Source organism: Clupea harengus, chromosome 17 (genome assembly GCF_900700415.2).
Source record: "Clupea harengus chromosome 17, Ch_v2.0.2, whole genome shotgun sequence".
Taxonomy (NCBI): domain Eukaryota; kingdom Metazoa; phylum Chordata; class Actinopteri; order Clupeiformes; family Clupeidae; genus Clupea; species Clupea harengus.
The window spans coordinates 21,446,815-21,458,406 of NC_045168.1; positions in this window are offsets into that span (position 1 = coordinate 21,446,815).

Consider the following 11,592-nt stretch of genomic DNA (forward strand, 5'->3'; position numbering starts at 1 on the left):
TTGTTTTCACCGTCCCCGTGACCTTTCACAGGTCTGAGTAGCATGTTTTTATCACAACCCTCACTTGGCAGATCATTTACATTTTACATTTAGTCATTTAGCAGACGCTTTTGTCCAAAGCGACGTACAAGGGAGAGAACAGTCAAGCTAAGAGCAATAAAAAAGCATGGTGTAACAATAAATACTACTTTACATGAGAATTAGAAAAACAACAACCTAGAAAAGAGGAAAAAGAAGTGCAGGAATGTAACTGCTGAAGTGCAAGTTAAGCGCTAGTCAGGTGCCAGTTAGGAGGGGAGGTGCTCTCTGAAGAGTTGGGCAGATATGATTGGGCCGCCGAAATGGGTTTTTGTGCCATGGCCAAGTTTCCTTTTTCCGTTGTAACATGAAGGAGGTAGGAGCCCTACACGTCCACCAACCCATCAGCCTTTGTGTCTAGATGACAGAGAGAACATTCACAGAGAGTTCATGCACAGATCATGGACAGAGAGAGACCAATGGAAAGAGAATCAACAGAATCTTTACAAATAATATAAGAGACAGAAACAGACACAAAACGAACAGACCTAACCCTAACAGAAAACCATGAGTCAAAGAGGTACCTCTAGCCTACATATGAATGTAAACACACTGCATACAATATAAGTAAATATATAATAAAGACACATGGAAATTTCACATTTACAGGTGGCTGACATCAATAATGTCAATGCCATGCAGAGAAATGGATGACAGAGCAAGTATAATACTCTGACCCAATACCTATATCATATCATATCAACATGTGTACAATCAGATGCGCACACACACTCTGATGTGCATATCCACACCCATGAATACAAAACATGTTTTTAGCGAAACACATACGAGCAGCTGTATGCACAGACGTGAGGACCTCTTTTCCAACACACACTCATGTTCTGCAATCCGGCATTCGCACACAGACACACACCATTCAGACTAACCTGAAAAACAATCAATATTGAATTCTGCTTATAAGGCAGGTTTCTTTCATAGCTTAATTAAAAAAAGAGCTTTCTCTTGAAATATCACTTCAAGGTGCAAGGCTTTTTCAGCTTGCTGAGAGGAAACATAACCATGACTGATGAACTTAAAACATGTGCATTAAAGCTGCCATCACATAATGTTTACAGTCTTCATGACTAAAACACAAGCAATTTCCCATGGCAACAGGCCACTGTGAGTCTCTGAGTCACCATGTCTATAAAGGTCTCAGCTTCACCTCTTCAAGATTCCCTCTCCCTCTCTTCCATGTCACGTCCTCTCCTCCAAAGCACATCACTGCATGGATATACATGGTGCACGCACTCATCAGATGGCAAGAGTCACGCTGTGTAACCTTTACATTGTTGCTTCAGGCTGTTAGTCATCAGTGAGTGTCATGTCCAGGCTGCGTGGAGCTCTTTGAGGCATTACAAACATGTTGTTCCAGCAGACTTGTCCAGGTTTGTTACCCTAGGAAAAAATGTTAAATGTTAAATGTGCGTATTATCTGAAGTTTTCACATGATGTCTTGATATAAATGCTTTGAAAAAAGAACTTCTTTCACCATCACAGCAGTGCACTATATTTCCACAATAAAACACGCATTAAGAACAATTCCAAAATGATCCTCCTTATCGTCCACAACTAACAGTTTTATTAGAAGCCATCAAGCCAGCCTTCCCTGCAGATAACAGGTAATGTCTGGAGGCAAAACATTGCCTCAAGCAACAGGCAACTGCAAACGGCTTTCTCTCAGGGACATAGCTTTCAGGGATGTCTGCCAAATGCTTTTTTTAATTATTTTCAGGAAGCTTTCATGAAAACGTTTGAGAGATCTTTCTGCATTGTCATTAGATGCGAGCAGCTCTGGGTGGAGTATCTTTTAATACCCACTTGAAGGTAAACAAAGCTACCTGAGGTTTCTCTCACTGGCACTTTAAAATTGTGAGACGCTTGTCTCTTATCTGCCACTGAATGCGACTCATCAGTATGTCTGACATACCATGCACCAAACAATGATGCATCGCTAAATATCAATGATATATCATTGCTGCGTCTATTTGTCCTCCATTTGTCATTTGATAATCTATCAGTTGAATGTTCACATTAGTCATTACACTGTTTGTTCTGAAAAGATATATTAAACTGATGACTGAGCGTATAAGATGTAGGATGCTTGCTCTGATACCCTTTGAGTGCTATACTTTTTATAGTCTATGATTTTGAAAGCTACAAGAGACTTTATTTTGCACAAACCCTATCCCCTTTTGTTAGTGTATGTTTATGATGGTGAATGTAAATGTAGAGATAACTATATGTTTATGTAAGATGAGTATGTGTGTACAAAAATGAAATAAGTGAGTAAACAAAGAAACAACCCCTTGCCTTAATTTAAAAAAAAAAATAGGTTGTGCATACTGTGCAAGAACAAGTGCAAAAATGATCTGTCCTTTTTTTAAAGTCCTTTGTGTTTTGGCTTTTTTTTTTATGAAAAGAGTCTTATCTGTGTCCAGACGTTCTGTTTTTGAGTTAAATAAGTCCATTGAAGAAACCATATGGCAGCTGGCCAGGCTGCCATAGATTTGGGTTATTTCTAAATACAGAGTATGTCAAGAGCAGACTCCCAATGTTGGCAGGATCTGTGTTTGGGACAGCAGCGTTCTTGTTTGCATCACAGCTCAGCTCTAGAGTCTACCCTCGATTTTTCACCTTTATTCGCTGTAATTGATATTTCCGATACAATACAACAATAACATCATAAAACACACCAAATTGCCTGTGTTTGTTTACATTTTTTTAATAGATTAATTAAAGCAGATGGCTGATCTCCGAACATTTCTGACTTTCAAGGAGGTTATATTTAGCAACCTATATTCCAAATATGAAAGATAATTCCTGGCCTGAAAAATCTTAAAAACCACATTTGGTGACAGAACAACGGTCATAATACGAAACTTGCAGTAAATGTGTTTGTTCCTCTGCCACCATTGACACTCATTTGTGTGAAATGCTGGGGTGCTGTGTATTGTATGGTCTGTCACACTTATGGACCACAAAAATGCTTAAGTATAATGTTTTTATTCAACTTGACAGTTATTTAACATGCTTATATTAACAGATTTTGTTATGGTTGTTATTTGTTTTAGTTGTTACCATAATCATAGTTGGACTGTAGTGGAACTGTCATACAAGATCAGATTTTTTAAATGCATAATGGACTTCTGTTCGGAAACTTTCACAAATGGTCTTTCACATAGGATATGAATGACGTCCGGTCGTTTCGGTGCTGAAACTATACGCAACAATGTAAAGGCAGCTTTAAAAGGAATTTATACCTGCCATTCCCACTGTCATTCGGACCGAACAAAATGATTGGATCGCTTACCTGCCTGTGTACCTACCTGCGTGCAGTATGCCCATTGCGCATGACCGGCGTCTTCCACAAGGCTAGGCAGACTTATTGTTAAAGCTAGGGAGCTAGTTGCACAAGAATGGTAGAGAAAGTGAAGAATGTCTGAAGGCCCAGCAGGTCAGGAGGTAACGATGGCGATAACTGAGGCAGGCTAGAAGAGTGACGTAGCATGGTACTACAAAGACATACAGGGTCTGAAAAAACAGAACACTTCATTTTCAGTTTTTTACATGGACCATACTTAGTATTACTTAGTACAGTGTATGTGAACCCATGCTATGACAAGATATTCTTCCAGTTACATTAGATTTAGTTTGTCAGATTTTGGGTTAGTGCTGTATTGACCTTTTCAAGCTGATGTCAGAGGTGTGTGTATGCTGGTGTGTAAGGGTTCTGTCTGGTTACAAGATGTTCAGACAAGATGTGACAGACTTGCTTCTCTCCACACACACACACACACACACACACACACACACACACACACACACAGACTTGAAAACATGCATTACATCCACCTTATTGGTAATTACCTTTAGTGCCGCCAATTACAATAATTACTGCACCACACCTTGGGGGTGGACCTCAGTCTCTCTCTCAAGCGCAGAGCATATTGCCACTTTTTTAATGGGCTACAAAACACTTCATTCTCAGTTTTTTTACACAGACCATACTTAGTATTACTTAGTACCATGTATGTGAACGTGCTATTTCAAGATATTCCTCCAGTTACATTAGATTTAGTTTGTCAGATTTTGGGTTAGTGCTGTATTGACCTTTTCAAGCTGACGTCCCAAGTCACATGACTTTTGATTATATATCGCCATATTGCCAGTAAAACAAACCTGTGTTTTTTTTTAATTACAAGGAGCAACATCTTTGTTTTTTAAGTATATAAAAGCAGATTTCAGAGACATGTTGTGCATCCAGATGTCGAAATAGGAGAGGGGATAAATCTGGTCTAACATTTCATAGATTTCCAGAAGACCCAGAAAGACACAGTTAGTGGATTTGGCAGCTCATTGAATACACAGTTTCGTGTGGAGAACATTTTGTGTCGAGTATCTAGATTCTCATTATTAATGCAGCAGCCTCAAATTACATTTGTTTACAGAGCACATTTAAAAACAACAGCAGTTGTACCAAAGTGCAAAATGTACGAAATGTACGTAGGTGCACAGAATAATTACTGTGGACAGGTATTATTTATTGAACATCTGACAGATCATGTGCAAATTATTAAGATTACATGATAATAGCACCACAAAGAAACACTGTAAAAAATGGTAAATGTTCTACTAGTACTGCTCAAATAGCAAAAGGGCAGTGGACCACTGTTGGCGCACTGGGGGCAGAGGTGGTAGTCCGTTGTCCTTTTGCTCATCGGTTTTCGGGCGGTCCACTGGTGAGTTACAATCAAACTGGCCCACTGTTTTGCTACTTGCTTTAAAAAAAAAAATGTCTTTAATAATTTATACTTCTTCAATAATTTTCATCAACCCTTAACATTTTTATAAATGTTACCTATGCATAACATAAGTCTATGTCTTAGTCTAACATTAACTATTATTATTATTATTTGTATTATTTTCTTAATATCCACACCCAGTTACGTAAACTAAAGATGGTTGTCTGAGAGCAGACCAGAAGGGGCATACCACCAGTGGGGTGCCAATCAAAACCCACTGGTGGATCGATATATGCTGTTATCTGGTTGGTTACTTCCTGCTGTTTCTGACCAACAAAATGGCAGTGTAAACATTGTCGTTATGGAAACAGTGATGTAGGTTGAAATCATCAATAAAACATGTGAAGTACATTGTATTAAAACTGCTATGTATTCAACTTCACTTAGACACATGGGTAAATAAGGCTAAATAAGCAAGAGCTAGCTCTCCAGGAGGAAAACAATCTACTCCATTAGAGGCTTATGATCTCTTTCTAAAATACTTTCTCTTTTAAATACTCTTACTGTATGGGAGGGGATAACTTTGCATACCTCTTAATGTAGAACACTATGTATAACTAAGTAAATATATATAAGTACAGCTGCTAAAAGGATATAAGTATTCTAAGAGTTCTCTGAGGGGTGGAGACATTTACATGTCTTGTTACATGTACTGGACTGTGTGAAAAACTCATAGAGGACAGGCATTAGAAAACCAACCGATAATTGGCTTCATCGTTCAAATGAAGTTGTAGGACTGAAGCAATATCTGTCAATGTGAGGTGATGCACATATCACATACAGTTTGTCTCACAACACAAATCAATAATGGAAGGTCTCTCTCTCTCTCTCTCTCTCTCTCTCTCTCTCTCTCTGGTCAAAATTCAGTTACATAAATCCATGACGCAAGAAACATGGGCATATAAGAACAGACAGTCTGAACAAAATGTTGTATATGAAATCTGCATTTTAGTACTAACTAGACAAGATAGGTTAACTATTAAGTACATCCTGGACGGTGGTGTGTGTTTGCCCTATTGCGTTTACTTGTCTGCCCAACATTGAAGAATCACTCAGTCACAGGTCAGTACAACCTCCACTCTTGCTGTGCCTAACCAAACTACCCACTCTGTCCCCCCAGCCATTTTAATGCCTCACACTCATACATTTTTCTTTCAACGGTTTCCATGGCAACTAGTCAACTCGTTGCTTGTTGAGGGTTGCCTCGTCCCAACATTAGTCTACAAGTCCCCAGCTGGCCAGAAGTGACAGATGAAAAAAATACAAATGCTGAGCAGATTTGACCTTGGAGCGACTTTTACCACTCTGAGAAGTTCTCTTGTTAACCTTCTCACCCTAGCTAGTGTATGACTTTAACGATGTGCCCATTCTTCTAACTCTTCACTGCAATGTGAAAAATGGACCATTGTTAGGCATATTACACACACACAAATGCACACACACACACACACACACACACACACACACACATATAAATTATTTATTTGAATCCACCAATCATATTCTGTACAGAAAGGATTCAAACATTTCTCAGAGGTTGAATACAGCTTAGTGACTCATGGGTACAAGAAACATCTCCTACGCCAAACAGCAAGACTACCTATAGCAGCTGATACAGAGCAGAAATTTGCTAGTTGTTTTGATTGTCTCTTACTAAGTCCTGCCAGTCGTAGCCCACTGACCGAAAGCTTATGGACATGCCCCAGGCTTCCAAATATCAATACTACCATCTTACATGTATAGCCTAGGTCTCTCATCTTAGCAACAATGGGCTGGTATTTGGTCAACTTGTCAAGGAAGGCTATGTCCATATAGAGGTCATAGACACAGGCTACCTCAAGGACTACTACTTCCCTTTTAACCTTGTCCAAGAAAACAACATCAGGGGTGTTAGGGATGTTGCAGAACACATCATCGGAGCTGTTAAACCAATCTGGCATTATACGGGAGTGTTTGTACATTGACACATTGGGGGGGAATACTCCCTTAACAGTACTAGAAATGAGGTTGACAATGCGGTCATGGCGTGCAGTATAAAGTCCTTTGTACTTATTGCAGCCATTAACAATATGAGCAATGGATTCTCTCTCACACACACACACACACATACACACACATGTGATCGCACTCTCTGCAGAGGCATTAGGATCTCTGATCGATGGCTGTTTCCATGGAGTTGAGTAAATGGGTTGGTTTGCTCTTCTACTCATGAGTTTACAGACTCACTGAGGCAGCGAGGCCAACATAACCCTTTCTTCTCATTCGTCTCAACAGCAGACACAGCATTCACATACGATACAGGTCCGTTATAAACATGGCCAACATGTCAGATTAGATGGTGAATGGTATGTCTACTTGTGCTGCGTGTAGCCTAGTATTTGTTTAGTTCGGATGGGCGTGGAAGGTGTTTTTATTGTGCGTGTGTGGTGTGTGGAAGAGTGTATTTGCCAAGACTGCTGGTGCAGATTGGTGTGTGTATGCTGGTGTGTAAGGGTTCTGTCAATCTGATCAATCTTTTCACCTAAGTCCATGATAAAGTGACGGACCTGCTTCTCTCTCCACACACACTCACACACACACACACACACACAGACTTGAAAACAAGCATTACATGCACCGTATTGGTAAGTACCTTTAGTGCCACAAATACAATAACACCCTGTGGGTGGACTTCACTCCCTCTCTCAAGATCATGTAACTACCTGTGAACCAGTGGCATCAGGCTGTAGAAAACTTCTGTTGCTAAGGAATTGGTTCAATTACAGTTTTTCTCGATTGATTACACACAAAAACTGGAACTTATGACACAATGACCACAACCTGTAACTCATGTGCCAACCCCCTAAACCAATTCTGCTAAACTATAAGCACAATTATCTGCTTTAGACACAGTTCCTTATCGCAGTTCACTGCGATATAACAGAATGGTACATGACGTCAGTCATGGACTGGACCCAAATCGAAGCATTTATCCATTCACGCCTGAAAGGCCGCGATTCGTCTGCGCTTTCCAATCAGCGTTTTCCAATCAGCCCATTCCAGAGGTGGATTCGGGCTGGAGATGGAGAGCCTGCTGGACAACAGCGAGAGGGACGTGTGTGAGGTTGGCGGCACTCCGGTGCCAGCCCCCACACCGAGAGAGACTATGTGCAACCTTCATGTCAAGCACGGGGTGTCAGTTCTCACAAGCACAGCATTCACATGTCACAAGCACTGCCCCTGTAGGCGCTGCAGTAAGTCATGCGTGTGTAAATCCCCCCTCAATGCATCCACCACGGCACCCATATGCCCACTTGTTTACAAGCAATGTGACGTGGGCCCCCAGATCTTGACCCCCCCTCCCCAAGCGGAGCGGACACAGATCTGGACATCAGCAGGTGGGCCATGAGCGGGTTACTCCCAGCCCCACACCGGCTTGCTGAAAAAGAAGCAATAAGTGTAGTGCCTCCCGAGGAGGCAGCTTCAGGTTTCTACAGCCGTTACTTCCTGTCCCCAAAAAGGACGGGAGCTATCGGCCAATATTAGATCTACGTGTATTGAACAAAGCACTCATGCCGCTAAGGTTCAGAATGCTGACCCCACGCCGGCTAGTGCAGTTCATAAGACCAAACGATTGGTTCATCACGATAGACTTAAAAGATGCTTACTTCCATGCAATGAACAACCCCAGAGATCAGAGATTTCTGAGGTTTGCGTTGGGAGGAATAGCATACCAGTTGGTGACATGCAAGCCCTGTCCGTCAGCCCATCGTGCCTTCAGTTCTCGATCGCTGGTGACAGAGTGGTTATGCGATCTAATGCTGCTTACACACCTAAAGTGGTGGCAACCCCATTCCGCAATCAGGTGATTGAATTAGCAGTTTTCTCGCCTCCTCCTTTTGCGTCAGCAGAGGAGGAACGTTTGAATAAGCTCTGTCCAGTGCGCGCTCTCTGCTGTTATGTAGAGCGCACTGGAGCTTTCAGACAATCAGATCAGCTATTTGTGTGCTTTGGTGCACGTGCAAAAGGCAGACCTCTATCAAAACCGAGCCTCTCCCGTTGGATAGTAGAGGCCATCGTGTTGTCTTATAAGAGATGTCTTTAGATCCCCCGGAGAAGTTGCATGCGCACTCTCATTAGATTCTATATGTTAGATGTGGCTGAACTTTACTACAGGAGTTTACAAGGTGATTATTATTATTATTATTATTATTATTAAGACACATCGTGTTGTCTGTATTTTCAGAGCCAAAATGCAATCTTTGCTGGTAGTTTGTTATACGTCAGAGACTTTACTTTTGGACCGCCTATATTAGGCGGCAATTTTGGCCATTGCTGTTTAATCTGCAGTAGAAGACCCTGTGCGGAATGTTTCTGCATGTAAAAACGAAACAGTTGGATAACCGGACTTTGAATGTTTTTCCCTCCTCAGCTTTCCGCTGGCAGTGGCTTCTATCTGGCTTTGGGAAGAGGACGGCGGTGTACGCTGGCACATTGGTAAGGCCCACAGTCACATCCTCACACCACTTCAAAGTCAGGAGAAGCCTTTAAGATTGTGTGTGAGAAAAAAAAGGCTCTAGTGGGAAGTGAATCTCTGCGGTGCACACTTCTTCTACACAGAACAAACAGCGCTGTCCGTGCTAAGAAACAATAGCGGCACTGGCAACTAAATATCTATTGCTAAGCCTACATAACCTGACATTGTTGTGCATATGTTGTGGAGAACTGGGGTCGTCCCAGACGAAAAATTGCCACAGATGAATTTTGTTCCTGGTCTGACCCTGATTGGCTGTGTCTTAGCTGATCAACAATGATATTACTGATGAATTACACATGGGCTTTGAGGTGACAACATTTCTTCCATTACATTATTAGTGTTCTGCAGGCAGAGGTGAAGAGTAGATAGGTGGAGCTCCTCAGATGAAGACGGAAGAAGAAAGAACAAGCTGTCTTTATACACTTAAGAGAAAATGGGATTTGTTTGAGAGGTTGAAAGAAGGGACCTGGAGGAGTATCTTCAACACGTACCTACTGACAACCAGAGGCATATGGAACTCGTGTTACTGGCAGACATTCCTCCAGTTGGAGACCAGCCTGGGGATGACTTTATCTCAAGGATCCAGATGTCAACAACACCAACTCCAACAGTGACAACAGGGAAGAAGTGCAATCCATGAGAAGCGGTTCAACATGCACACAGCTCATTACAGTATCATAGGGCAGGTACAGAGTGGAAGAGCAGGGTTTGAATTAGGTGACGGTTGGAAAGCATAGGGTAAAGCTACATTGCCGAACAGGAGGCAGATGATTACCGGCTTTGTTCGCGAGCAAGAGGAGGAAACTAGACGAGCAGCAGCAGCTTCTCAACTGAAGTAGCATAATGTTGAGAAGAGAAAGATCAGCTGGACAGAATTGTGGGCTATGGATGCTAACTGCATTAAATCCATTGTTGGAGCCACTTATGGTGTCCTCTCCACACTGGAGAACCTCAGTGGGTGGGTGAAGACGGAAGCTGCAAGTTGTTGGCTCATTCAAACATATTCTGTCTGGTTGTAAAACTAGCTTGACCCAGGGTCGCCACACATGGAGACATATTATGGTTTTAAACTCTTAACTTTAAACGCCAATTAATGACAGGGAGAGTTCAATATTTTTTTTTAGAGGGGCATAAAGGTGGACACCAGGCATGTACAGACATTACTGGCAAATAGGGAAAAGTGCGGGATAGGAGAATGCTGGCTGATGCTCGGAAAGCAACTTCAAGTTCCACAGTGCATTGTTGTGACTGCTATGAGACCAGACATCAGAGTGCGAGCACATTGTTTACTTTATTGAGTCAACGATTCCCTTTGAAGATGCAATGGAGGAAGCCTCTGAAAGAATGACAACATGCAGATCTGGTACTCATACTCCTGAGGGGGTTACCCCTGCACCCCCACTAGTCCTGCAGTGGCAGTACAGAGGCTGTGGTGCTTGCAGGGAGAGGTTATTGATTAATTAGACACAACTGCTTAGGTGTGCCCAGTATATAGGGTGCTACCCACGCCTTCCTCCCTGGCTCTCTCCCTCACATTTCTTTGTTGCACACACACACACACACACACATGCATCTTTACACACATACATACAGTACACACTACTGTAAGAGGTCAAGAGAGAATGATAATGAGGTAGAAAGAGAAAGGAAGAGAACACAAATTCAAATATGTGGGGAAAAAGAATCAATTTGTTAAATGATTCATCAATGATTCATCAGAAGGCTGATAGGCGAATGGACAAAGTAGGGCTAAAGGATGAGCAGTGGGTTGACTGAGTAAAGAGAAGAGGCTGAGTAAGACTGCATGAACGCTCAAGGTCCGTTTGGAACGAGTGATATGGTAGGGAATAGAGAGCACCACTGGGGAGTGACGGAAGAGAGAGATGTGATTATAAAGCAATTGGAGAGAATTCAGCTTGCAGTCTCTGCGGGAGATGCTTACTGACTTGTGACTGATTCAAATAATTAGCATATGGTAGGAGCCAAATAGGCGGTCGATTTTCTGGAGCTTCAGTAGACTTTTTTAACAGTCTAGCTGCTCATGTGATCCGCCACCCTTGTGACCGTTTGTCCTCTCTTATTCACCGGTTTGAGATGTCAGCCGCCGCGGGCGCTTTGCCTGTGAGCCACTCGCCTGGCTACTACTACAATGAATACTACTACAGAGAAGGCCAGCTATTCATGCAGCCTTGC